This window comes from Neophocaena asiaeorientalis, unplaced genomic scaffold (assembly GCF_003031525.2).
Source record: "Neophocaena asiaeorientalis asiaeorientalis breed wild unplaced genomic scaffold, Neophocaena_asiaeorientalis_V1.1 scaffold91, whole genome shotgun sequence".
Taxonomy (NCBI): domain Eukaryota; kingdom Metazoa; phylum Chordata; class Mammalia; order Artiodactyla; family Phocoenidae; genus Neophocaena; species Neophocaena asiaeorientalis.
The window spans coordinates 2,558,954-2,572,143 of NW_020173198.1; the positions used below are offsets into that span (position 1 = coordinate 2,558,954).

Consider the following 13,190-nt stretch of genomic DNA (forward strand, 5'->3'; position numbering starts at 1 on the left):
AGTCCCTTGCATGATGGAAAGAGCTTTGGAAAGACACAGACCTGGGTCCAGCTCCTGGTTCTGCTACTTCTTGGCTGTGTAACCTTGGGTAGGTCGCTTTGCCTGTGTGAGCCTCAGTTTTCTCATCTGTAAAGTGGGGATGGATATTGACCTCATACAGTTGTGATGTGTGCCGTGCTCTTAGCATGGTGCTTGCCCTGGATTCTCCTTGGGTCGTTGGATCCTGGATCTTAGGCAACATGACAAACTCAAGCTTCCACCTGATGGTGGGTAGATCTGCTATTAACAGCCCAAAGGGGGCCAAAACGGGCCAAGCTGTGCCCAAGGTAGAAAGTGACCGTATCATGGGAGATACCATGATAAAACACTGGGAATTCAGAGCGGGGAGACATCTCTTAGGGGCGGGGCAGGTGGTTGGTGAACAAGGCAGGCTTCACGGTGGGGGAGCTGGTGGGTTTGAAGGCTGGGGCTGCGTCAGACATGGGGAAATGGAGGGAGAGAAGACGTCGAGATTGAGAGGTAGGAAAAGGTAGGTTGCACATCTGAATCAGCAGGCGCAAAGCAGCAGAAAAGGAGGTGAAAGGCGACCATCAAAGACATCACACCCAGGCTGATCTCTGGGCTCCTCTGTGTCGTGGCAGACATGATGCTGGGCATGGCTGCTCTTCCCTGGGTAGCGAAGACCCCCCCTTTCTGTTTGCCTCTTCCCTCTCAGATGGGCCCCGAGACACTCCGGAGCTCACCTTTCATTCTCACCTCTGCCTGCAGGTGTGTTGGCCGTACCTGTAGGGTTCTGCAGAGGCGCCCCCCTTTGGTGTAATCCTTAATGAAGGCAATCTGTGAAATGCTCTTCATTTACTCATTCCACCATCACGTCCGGAGCACCTGTTAGTGTCCCAGGCTTTGAGGACACAGCAGCGAATGAGATACCTGATCACAGAGCTTCCGTTTGTCTCAGAGATGCTGTCTGGGCACTGTTTACGTATTTATTTTTAATTTTTCAATTGATGTATAGTTGATTTACAATGCTGTGTTAACTTCTGACGCACAGCAAGATGATTCAGTCATATATATATACACATTCTTTTTTGATATTCTTTTCCATTATGGTTTATCATAGGATATTGGGTACATTTCTCTGTGCTGTACAGCAGGACCTTGTTGTTTATCCATCCTGTATATCAAGCTTACATCTGCTACCCCCAACCTCCCACTCCATCCCTCCTCCACCCCCCTCCCCCTTGGCAACCACCAGTCTCTTCTCTATGTCCATGAGTCTTGTTTCTGTTTCATAGATAGGTTCATTTGTGTCGTATTTTAGATTCCACATATAAGTGATATCACATGGTATTTGTCTTTCTCTTTTTGACTTAACTTCACTTAATATGATAATCTCTAGTTGCATCCATGTTGCTACAAATGGCATTATTTTATTCTTTTTTATGGCTGAGTAGTATTCATTGTGTATATGCACCACATCTTCTCTATCCATTCATCTGTCGATGGACATTTAGGTTGCTTCCATGCCTTGGCTATTGTGTATAGTGCTACTATAAATATAGGGGTGCATGTATCTTTTTGAATTAGAGTTTTGTCTGGATATATGCATCTGGGCACTGTTTAGATGAGCTGGGGAACGCCCTCTTTTGGTGCAAGTGGTCTATACATACACTTTACTATTAGAACAGCAGCTCCGCAAGGGTGGGCACTTGCCTTCTGGTTCTCTGCTGCACCCCCAGCGCCTCGAATGGTGCCTGGCATGTAGGTGCTCAATAAATGTTCATTGAGTATAAGTGCGTGAATACTAAACACTGATATTGGGAACCAAAGAGAAGTATATTTTTAGGGATCAAAATTAATTCAAACATGGGACTTCCCTGGTGGTCCGGTGGTTAAGAATCTTCCTTCCAATGCAGGGGACTCGGGTTTGATCCCTGGTTGGGGAACTAAGATTCCACATGCCGTGGGGCAGCTAAGCCTGCACGCTGCAACTACTGAGCCCACGCACTCTGGAGCCCCTGTGCTACAGCCACAGGGCCCACACGCTCTGGAGCCTGCGTACCACAACTAGAGAGAAGCTCACGCGCCAAAACGAAAGATCCCGCGTGCCGCAACTAAGACCGGATGCAGCCAAAAATAAACAAACAAATAAATATTAAAAAAATTATTCAGACGTCCCCAAATATCACTGCTTGATGTGATTTGGATTTCTAGGATTCAGAGAGAGAGAGAGAGAGAGAGAGAGAGAAGGGAGAGAGAGAGAGAGAGAGGGAGAGAGAGAGAGAGAGAGAGAGATCTCATCTTCACTGTTGCATCACCGTGTACAGCCTCCATCCTGGTCCAGAATGTGATCAAGCCCACAGCCTATGCATACCTACATGTAAATACAACCCACAACAGAGGAGAAGTCCACACACATCCTGCAGACGACACAGATAATAAACACGTGAACAAATGCGTACACAAGATCATTTCAGATAGTAATCGTGGTAAGACTATGAAAGAGACAAGCATGCAGGGTGAGAGGATGAGAGATGGGTGAGGAGGGGTGAGGGCCACCTGGGGTAGGGTGGCATGCTGATTGCTCGCCGTTCACCCCTCCGCGTCTGTCCACTGCCCCCTGGACCATGGGAGACTGCCCTGCGCAGATGCAATGGCCCGGACTCCTGCGTCCTCTGGTTTCTTATTGGTTCTGGCCAGTGGGAGGCATAAGAAGGAAATCAGAGGGCAGAAGGAGAGAAAGGTCGGGGTGTTTCCCCCTCCTCTGCCTCGTTCTTGGCCTGCTGAGGTTTTGACAGTGACTGCATTCCTCTAAGGAGTGGTTCTAAAGTGTGGTCCCCAGACTAGCAGCATCAGCAACCCCTGGGAATTTGTTAGAAATGCAGATTCTCAGGCCCTGCCGCAGAAATTCTGATTTTGATGCTTGCTTCGGTGCAGCTAAGCTCCGAGGGGCAGTTCCTCCTCTGTGGCATCATCTCTCGCAGCCTCCTTTCCCTCCCCAGCCCCTTCAGGCTGGAGGAGGTGAGGGCTCCCCACTGTTGCTCACCCCTCGCCCCTGTCCACACGTCTATAGGCCCTTCACTCAGCAGTCTTCGGTGAGCCCTTTCCAGGGTGCCATCTGTTTCCTGCCAGGATCCTGACTGGTCCAGACGGCCAGGATGTTAATTCATATTCCTTTAGACAGGGCACACCTCCTCCAGGTTACCCAGTCCCCACAGGCTTCCCCAGTCATTGCTGGGTGTTGAGATCTCATGCATTGGCCACCCTTGCATTGGGACTGGGTTCCAAGTCCCATCTGTTGACTACGGACCTTGGAGCGAGATGCAAGGATGAGGAACCTTGTGCAGGATGTTTCCCTTCGAGGCTATGGTGGGTCTGAATCGGCACGCTCCCTTCTTACAGGCAAGGTACTTCCCATTAGTTTATTCCTCTGGTGTGATGGGACTGAACGTCCATTCTCTGGGATAGTGAGAAATTCAGACCTCACATAATGAAGGTTCCCTCACAGCCCTGGGGTGATGTGAAGTTTTCAGAACTTTTGGGAGAACCTCTGGTCTTCTTCTGCCCGTCTTGTCCCCATTGCCCATGGTTTCCTGGGCCCATGGGGGCCCTGAGACCCTCACTGGGGTGCAGGATTTTTGTTAAACCTGTGACCTCTGACCCCAAAGTCCAGCTTTCCGAGGCTGTTTTCCTAGAAGGTCCTGACATCTCCATAGGGGGCTGTGGAGGTCCTGTAGCTCATGGACCCCCAAAAACTTCTCCCCAGGGGTCTGCTGGCTCTATCCTCCTCCTGCACAAATTCCCTCCTCTGCCCCTCCCTGAAGTGGGACAGCGTTACCCTCCAGGGGCCCTCTGGGAACACAGTGGATCTTTAGGGAACTCTCCTCCTGGGGAGGAGAGGCTGACACCCATTCGTCCGCTTGATCTTGGTAGCTCATCTTGGGTCAGAGGGAATCAGAGTGGGAGGAAGTGATGGGAGAAAGGGCATCTTCACGGGGCAAAAATGAGGCAGTTACCAGGCAATGTCCAATGGTTAGGGGGAGACAACGGAAGGTGCGGGGCCGTAGGGGAACCCATGTATCCCTGCAGCTGCCACTTGGCTGGACTCCTGCCTGCTGAGCTGTCCTAGCTGTGTCACCTGGTGGTTGGCACCAAGCCCTACAGATCCACCCTGTAATAAGCACTACAGAAACACTAGCATTAGTGATTTTCACTTTTTATAGGTAGGGAAACTGAGGCACCAAAAGGCTAACGTTGATGTTACATATCTAGCAGGTGATGGAGCCAGGCTGAACCCACGCAGGTCTGGCTCTAGAGCCACATACCACCACCCCCATGGTGGTCCATGCACCAGTCTTGTCTCTCTTCCCATGATGTTCCATGTTTCCTCTGACCCCTGTGTGGCAGGTGATGATTATGATGGTGTTGACAGCCACCATCTCCTAAGTTCCCACTCTGTTCCAGGCATCCCGTCCAAGTTCTTTGCCCATGTTGAGTCTTTATAACACCCCTGTAGGTGCTGTGCCTATTTTACAGACGAGGAACTCAAGGTCCAGAAAGACTGTGAACTCACATGACAGGAAGTGACAGAGCCAGGATTTGAACCCACCTCTGCTGATTCCGGAGCTCAGGCCTTGGCCACTCTGCTACCCTGCCCCATAAACACTGTTGCTGGAAGGAGTGTCCCATGAGATAGCACCAGCTGTCACTAAAATGACTTACTGTTGCTTTTCTAATGTTGAAAATAGTTGTTTTTGCAAATCAGATTGGAATGTGAATCTCACCCTGGCTGTGACTGGAATCACCTGGGGGCTTTGAAAACCCACTGATGTTTAGGCCTCCTGCCGACCAGTTAAACCAGAATGTCTGTGGGTGGGGCCTGGGCTTCCCAGGGCTGAGAACCACTTACGTTGGATGACCTTTAAGATTCTTTCCAGGGACTTCCCTGGTGGTGCAGTGATTAAGAATCCGCCTGCTAATGCAGGGGACATAGGTTCGAGCCCTGGTCTGGGAAGATCCCACATGCCACAGAGCAACTAGGCCTGTGTGCCACAACTACTGAGCCTGTGCTGTAGAGCCTGCGAGCCACAACTAGTGAGCCTGCGTGCCCCAGCTACTGGAAACAGCGTGCCTAGAGCCAATGCTCCACAGCAAAGAGAAGCCACCACAATGAGAAGCCTGTGCACTGCAACGAAGAGTAGCCCCCGCTCACCGCAACTAGAGAAAGCCTGCATGGAGCAGCGAAGACCCAACGCAGCCAAAAATAAATAAATTTATTTAAAAAAAAAAAAAAAAAGATTCTTTCCAGCTTTCTAGTTCCACAGCGCAAGGAAGGTATGCTGCCATCAGGTGGCAGTAACAGGCCACAGCTCCATGATCTAATTGACAAGTTTTGGTCTGAAGAGATAAGTGCACTTTTCTTCAGTTTTATACCCAAACGAAATCCCTTGTTGAACATACAAATGTAATAATAACTGATAAAGATTTTAAAGTTTTAAGGGCCACTTCTAAAAGCAATTAGCCAATGTGGTATAGTTTGATATCTTTCTCACAAATGGTTAGCTAACCTTTATCATGGAACTAAGGGTCTGGAGCCCAGAATCTCTTCTGTGTTTGGATTTTAGTTATTAGACTTGGTGACCATTGAAATATCCAGTTGTCCTTATGTCATTACTATGATTTTTCCTTAAAGCTCAGCTTTGCCCTGCACAGGGAGTGTTGGGCCAAGTTTGACCATCTCTGCTCAAACATCTTCTATTTGGTCTTGTCTACGTAGCAGAAATAGAAGCGTGAGAGCCATTTTATTTAGTCCCTGGTGGATTTTCCCTATCTGCATGGAGGTATGTTCTCAGAGAGTTACTTTTAGGACCTAGTAGCTCTGCACAGTGGGAATGGCTAGCTGCAAATGGGAATAGATAGCTGGAAAAACTTTAGGGCATGGAGTTTGGGGTCTATGTACTGGGTTGAGTCCATCACTTACTGGCTATGTGGTCTTGGGCAAGTCATTGAAAGCTCAGAGCCTCAGTTTGCTTGTCTCTAAAATGGGGATTCTCAGAACTACATTGTAGGTTGTTGTGGAATTAAAGAGAAAGTAAACACACTTTTACAATAAAACTACTCAACAAACTAGAAATAGAAGAGAACTTCCCCAACCCGATAAAGAGTATCTATGAAAAAGAATGCAGTTAACATCATACGTGTGGTACAAGAATGAATTCTTTCCCTTTCATATCAGGAACAAGACAAGGATGCCTGTTCTTGCCACTTCTATTCAACATTATACTAGAGGTTTTGGCCAGAGCAATCAGTCAAGAAAAAGAAATAAATGACATCGAGATTAAAAGGAAAAAGTGAAACTGTATCTGTTTGTAGATTACATGATCTTGTATATAGTAAATCCTAAGAATCCACTAAAAGCTATCAGAACTAATAAATGAATTCAGCAGGATTTCAGGGTACACAGTCAGAGCAAAAGCCCATAAAATGTTTTAATTTCTTTCAGAATCAGAATAAAAAAAACCTTTTAGGTGAAGAAAATTTTTAATATATAATGTTAATATATTAATCTTTAACCAATGCATTTGTAAAATTCAATTTTTTTTAATTAATTAATTTTTTTTTGTGGTACGCAGGCCTCTCACTGTTGTGGCCTCTCCCGTTGCGGAGCACAGGCTCCGGTCGCACAGGCTCAGTGGCCATGGCTCATGGACCCAGCTGCTCTGCGGCATGTGGGATCTTCCCGGACCGGGGCATGAACCCGTGTCCCCTGCATCGGCAGGCGGACTCTCAACCACTGCGCCACCAGGGAAGCCCCCTAAAATACAATTTTTAATTTAATTTGTCTTTATTGAGGAGGAGACTCCAAAGGCAAAAGAGCCTAGGGTCCACAAAAGTCTTAATGGGGCCCTGGCTGCTGGTCTGAATTTAGCCATTAAAATTTTCCCTCTCTAGCTCTGAGAAAACAATATAACATAAAGAAAGTTTAAGATGATGCATTCAAAATCCATCCATTCTTAGCACACTACCTATTCTCATTTTAAAAAATCCTCTTCCGGTTCTTGGCTGTCAGCAAACATCTCTTTATAATCTCGGTACCATTGACTCACTGTGTGGTCCTGGCTGATCACTCAGTGGCCCTGAGCCTTTTCTATAAAGGAAGGAGAGGGTCCTACATCTCAATATAGAGCCTGGGGAGGAAGCAAGCATGATGGAATCACAGGAACGGCATCCATCCACCTGTGGCCTCATGATTTTTTGGAAGGGGTGACATATATAAGAGAGGAATCCACTCCTTAACTCAGCACTTGAGACCCTTCGTGATCTGGCCCCAGCCTTCCTTCTCAGCCTCATCTCTCACCACTCCCTGATATCTGCCTTTGCATTTGTATGGGGCTGGAAGGAGGTTCAGGAGCCCAAACGGGCTTCAAGGGACCTCCTTAGAGGAAAACTTAGGAAGCTTCAAGCAGACACAAGAATTGAGAATGCTGGAATCTTCCAGATTCTTTTCATCCCCAACCTACATTGACTCCATTTGGACTCAAAGTCTATCTCCTTGTTGGGCTCATCAGTGAAATCTATCTCTTGCTGCTATGCTCAGTAGTAAAACCCTTGAACTAGGAGTTGCAAGCTCACCCTAAAGGTGAGCGAATCTAGTGTCTCAGGGACCAGTGAGGTCTAAGGTCTAGGGGTAAAGCAACAGGGTGTGGTGGGGACTGTGGCAAAGTATAGAGCACGTGTCCCATCTGAGAAAGGACCTTAAGGCTAGGTCACATCTTGCTCTCACTGTGTCCTTGATGGCCAGCATAGGGCCTGGCATCAAGGAGGCTGGGAGGAAAGACTGAAGAGCTGAAGTTTCTTATAGGCATAAGGTTTGGGTGGAAGGCATTCGTTTGTTCATTCATTCATTTACTCATTCGTATACCCCTTCAATAAATATTTATTGAGCACTCTCTATGTACCAGGCAGTGTTCTAGGTGCTAGGGCTCCAGCGGGAAGAGAGATGGGGAGAGTCAGGGAAAAGGTGTTTGGAATATTAAATAGACTAGTTAGGAAAGGCCTTCCTGAGAAGGTAAAACTTGGGGAAAGTGATAAAGGAGAGGAAGGGCAAACCATTCTGCTATCTGGGGGAGGAATGCTCCAGGGAGAAGTAACAGCACGTGCAAAGGTCCTGAGGCAGGAATGTGGCTGGCACATTTAAGGATCAGCAAGGAGGCCAGTGTGCCTGGAGTGGAGTGAGCAAGGGGCAAGCCAGTAGGAAGTGACGTCAGGGAGATGATGGGGGCACAGATCACACAGGGCCTAATAGGCCATGGTAAGGACTTAGGTTCTGACTCTGAGTGAATTGAGAACCATGGGAAAGTTCTGAGAGGAGACATAATCCATCTTAGGTTATAACAGGACCCTTCTGGTGACTGTGTGGATAAGGGCAGAAACAGGGAGACCCATGCAGAGGCTACTGCAGTAATCCAGGAGGAGATGATGGGGCTGGGACCAGAGGAGGTGGTGAAAAGTAGTTGGATTCTAAGTATATTGGGAAGCTGGACCTGCAGATCAGATGGGGAGGTGTGAGAGAAAGAGAGAAACAAAGGATGATATCGAGGTTCTGGCCTGAGCATCTGGGAGGATGGAGGTACCATTTTCTGAGCTGGGGATGAATTGAAGATGTGGTACCTGCCTTCACGGGGCTTCCACTTCCAGCTTGTGAACCATCCGAGGATCACACACGAAATGATAAGAGTTATAAGGTGACTAGCTGCCACCTAGGAGAAGGCCATGGTGCCATGAGAGCTTCTAATAGGGAGGGAGTGTGTTCCCAGTCGGGGGGTGGGGGAAGGGAACACGAAGAGTAGAGGAAAATTTGGGCTTTATTTTGGGATAAAGTGTTTTGAGCAGGAGTGTGCGTACTTGCGTGTATGCATGTGATGTAATCAGAGCTGTGTGGTTTGAAAATATCCCTCCAGCTGCAGTGAGGAGAGTGGATCCGACAGAAGCCAGAGTGGAGGTCCAGGGAGCCCAGTGACGGCTTCTGCCCTCGTCCTGCTGGGCCTGGACGGGGTGGAGTCCGTGGAAAGGGCAGGAGGGCTTTGAGGAGGTGGGAGTGACAGGGCTGGATGGATTGGACTGGGAGGTGACGGAAGGAGGCATCATGGGGACTTGCGGCTTCACCATCCACATTCCTCAGGACGTTGGCTTTCTGGGAATTAGGGTTTAGAGAAAGATGCTGCTCAGGTTAGAGATGTTGGGGCCCTGCTACCCCCCGATCCGTACAGGGCTCGTGGGAGGGGGAGAGGCAGAAGCCTGAAGCTCTCACTTCCTTTCATATTCTGAAAACCTTTCTTTCTTTCTTTCTTTTTCAAAGGTGAAAAATGCCGCAGCTTCATTGACCTGGCCCCAGCATCAGAGAAAGGTAAGTGTGTGGCCCCAGCTCAGGTGTGCCAACCTTGCCCTCTCCAGGGACACTTCCCGAAGCCCTGATCCTGTCCTTCAGCATCCCTGGGTGATGGTGCCCCAGGGGCCAGAATCCTGTTGCAAAGCTCTGAGTTCCTTGAGCGGTTAGTGCAGGGGGAGAGGCAGGTGGAGGGACATCATCTTGCCCTCCCCTGCCCCCCAAGTGAGATGGTTCTGAGAGTCATTACACCTCCCTTACTTCCAGTGCGTGCTGGAACTTTGGGAGAGGTAGGCTGGGCGTGCGGAAGTTGGGATCAGGCAAGACCAGTGTTGGCATTGCTTCCGAGTGTAGGATTTGACCTTGGGGGAGGGATCCAGACGTTCTGTCTGTGTCGTCTCACAGGTGTGGGGAGGTCCAGCCTGATCGGGCACTGCCATTCACAAAGGACCCATTGGTGTGCAGGGCTTGACAGCAGAGATTCTGAGCCCAGTGATGCCCAGATATGATAGGAGGGGGCTGCAGCTCGTGTAGGGGGCAGAGCCGTCAGAATTAGGTTTAGCTGCAAGTAATGGCGGCCCCAAGTAACTGGCTTCAGTGGAGAAATGTATTGATTCCTTTTAAAAGTTTCAAATCTAGAGTGGCTCTGCTTCATGCGGTCTTCAGGATCCAGGGGCCTCTCCATCATCCCTGTGGCCTTTGTCCTCATGGACTAACAGGATGGCTAGAGCTACAGCCGTCACATCTGCACTCCAGGCAACAGGGTAGAGGAAAGGCAAAGAAGAAAGGGCAAAGGTTGCATGTCAACAGTAAGGTTCCCAGAAGTTGCCCCATGACATGGGCTTATATCCCCTTGGCCAGAACTTGATCACAGCTGCAAGGGAGGCTGGGAAATGAGGTCTTTATCCTGGCAACCATGTGCTCAGCTGAAAGGCAGGGGTTTTATCATTATGAAAGAACAGGAGAAGGGATACTGGGGGACGGGCTGCCACAGGAGCGCAGGGCACGGCCACCTCCCTACTTCCCTACCCTGCCACCAAGGAGAGAGAACAGGTGTGCAGGTCTCTTCAGACAGCCTGGAGATTAGGAGAGGGCTCTGGTCCTGGGAGTCGGGGTGGGGAAACTGAGACAAGAGTTCAGTCCTAAACTGTCCCGACATGGGGGGCCTTGGTGGGCCGAGGCTCAGGGGAAAGTCTTACATCCAGTATGTGCGGTCACCCACGCCCCCTGCTGGTGGGGCTGAGTTTGCAGTTTCCCTGCAGTGTCAGGAGGTTCAAGGGCCTGAAATGCCCCGTCTCTGACCCCTCCAGGGTGTTGGGAGAGGCGGGACAGGCAAGGGGGCTGCGTGTCTTTGAGGCTGGTGACGTTCCTGTCTCACAGACGCTGTCCCCTTGAAGAGCTCCAGCCAAGTGGCAGCTGGTGAGACTGAGGGGCATGTGACAGGGAGCCCATAGTGCTCTCGGGTCCAGGAAGAGGCTGGGCTCCCCCTCTGAGCAAGCTTTTTGCAGTGGGGACTACCTCCTCTGTTTCCTCTGCTTCCCAGTGACGATGCCCTGTTTCGTGGCTACTTGTGGCCATCCCTGAAGTTTCGAGCTGAGCAACTCGGGCCACAGCTTCCAAACTGAGTTCTTCAGAAAATACTATAGCTGCTAATAAATGGCTGATATTTACTGAGCAGGTACAATGTGTCAGGCACTGGGCCAAGCACTTTAAATGTATCAACTGAGAAACCTCCCCACAACCTTGCTAAGAAGGGGCTGACATTCTCACCCCACTTGACAGATGAGAAAACTGAACCTTAGAGACATTAAGCCACTCACGTCTCACATCTCATAAGGAGCAGAGCCCGTGCTCCATACCCCTCTGTTGTACTGCATCTGAGAAGCCAGTACCTGTAGGCAGCCTCTACGATGCTCATCCCATAATCCCCAAGGCCTTGGAGTTCCTGGGTCACCTCTGCTCCAAATCTGGCTTCCAGGAAGCTGGGCCTGTGTGCGCATATGTAAATGTGTGTGCATGTCTGGTTGAGGGCGAGGATATGCATGCATGGGCAGGTGCTTCTCTGAGAGTGTGCACATGGGTCTCGTGTGTGTGCCTGCATGCACACTCGTGGGTGAGTGTGGGCACAGAGGCATGTACACATGTGTGGACGTATGGGCATGTGGATGTGTGTACATGCGTGTGTGTGTCCACATGCAGTGTGGACTGTATGGTGGCTTATTCCTGCCTCGTGTATGAGGACCGAGCCCCCAGATGGGTTGTATCTTTGTGTTTTACTGGCCTCGTGATTTTACTTTCAGGGCTTGGTGGCCACGCCGAAGACCTTCTGGCTGTACAGATAAAAATGTTTATAAGAAGCCTGAGTGGGCTGGCTTTGCAGACCAGTTTTCATGGGCTCACTGCCTCTCAAGCACTTAGGCTCACCTTTGGGGCTGGCGGGGTTTGGTCAGGTAGCTCTGTGGCCTGTTCCTGAACCTCCCGGCCCAGTCCTCCCAGGGGCACCTGCAGGAGCCTAGTGTCCCCGGACCCCTCCATGTGCTCGCCGAGTCCTCTCCACGCTGTCTGTTTCACAGATGAGGATCCCAGGCTGTAGAGAGAGGGGGACTGGTTCAGGGTCACACAGGGAGTCCGGGCCGATATTGGAGCCCAGATGTGTTCTCTCCCAAAGGACACTCTTCTCCCACATTCTGGCTGCACCCACTCCCGCTGTGACTTCCTTCCTGCTCTGCAAAATCCGATCATAGTAATTAGTGTTAGGTGACAGTAACACAAGCTGGCTTTCATGCTGCGCTTACCACGTGCCAGGTGCTGTTCTGAGAACTTTATACCTGGTGGCTCATTTAATCCCCATTTTACAGATGAGGAGACTGAGGCCTAGAGAGTTAATTGACTTGCCCAAAGTCACACAGTTAAGATGCTGGGATTTAAAACTGAGCTGTCTGGCTCTTAAATGCCTGGTTCTTCTGCTGAAAAGCTAGGCCTTCCGAGCCTCTCTCTCTGTGTGTGTGTGTGTGTGTGTTTGTGAGTAATTGAGGCCCTTCTGAAATGGGCCCCATCTTTGCCATTTTCTCCAATACCCTCTGTCCTTTCCTCCCTACTCTCTCCCCTGGCAAAATGCGTGTCTGTCATCAGTGTTTTCACCATGGCCTATTTTTGTTAGTTCTCCTGATCATTCTAGCTTTGGGCTTCACGTGGGAAATATCTTTTCATTTTAAACTAGCTTAAGCCACAACCATTTTTCATCTGGATTCCTGCCACAGTCTCTCAACTGGTTATGTCCTTCCATTTTTGACCCCTGCTTCACTGGTGGCCAGAATGATCCTGTTAAAGCATCAATCATCTCACGTGGCTCCCTGTTTAAAACCCTCCCTTGGCTCCCATCTCATTCAGAGTAAAATTCAGTGTCCTCATCTTGGCCTGTAAGGTCTGGGGGATCTGGCCCTGTACATCCGGGATCTCATCTCCTGTAATCTCCCCTCCCTCACCATACTTCAGGTCTCCAAAATCTTTACTGTTCCTTGAGTCAGCCAAGCTAGTGTGTGCCTTGGCACTTGCTGTTTCCTGCTCCTGGAACACTGTTCTCTCAGCTCTCTGCACAGCTGGTCCCTTCTCATCACTCAAACGTCACATCTTCAGGGCAGCCTTCCTTGAACATCCTTAGAGCAGCCCTTCCTCCTGCCAAGTCCTTCTCCACTCTCTTCAATGTTTAGTTGTCTTTACATCACATAAGAAATGTACTCAGTGCTTCTTTGATTAACAGTGGTCTCCCCCAAAAGAATGTCAGCTCCATGAGGTCTTGTTTGTC

General features: G+C 49.6%; 1 protein-coding gene across 1 annotated transcript in view; it reads left to right on the forward strand.

Annotated features, from left to right (window-relative positions):
* Nucleotides 1–9,363: 9,363 nt before the first annotated feature.
* The window catches only part of GSG1L (GSG1 like), a 133,706-nt gene continuing 129,879 nt past the window's right edge, over nucleotides 9,364–13,190 (forward strand). Inside the window, exon 1 of the mRNA XM_024744516.1 lies at nucleotides 9,364–9,406. The gene's annotated coding sequence lies outside the window, so the exon portion shown is untranslated. The remainder of the gene's footprint in view (nucleotides 9,407–13,190) is intronic.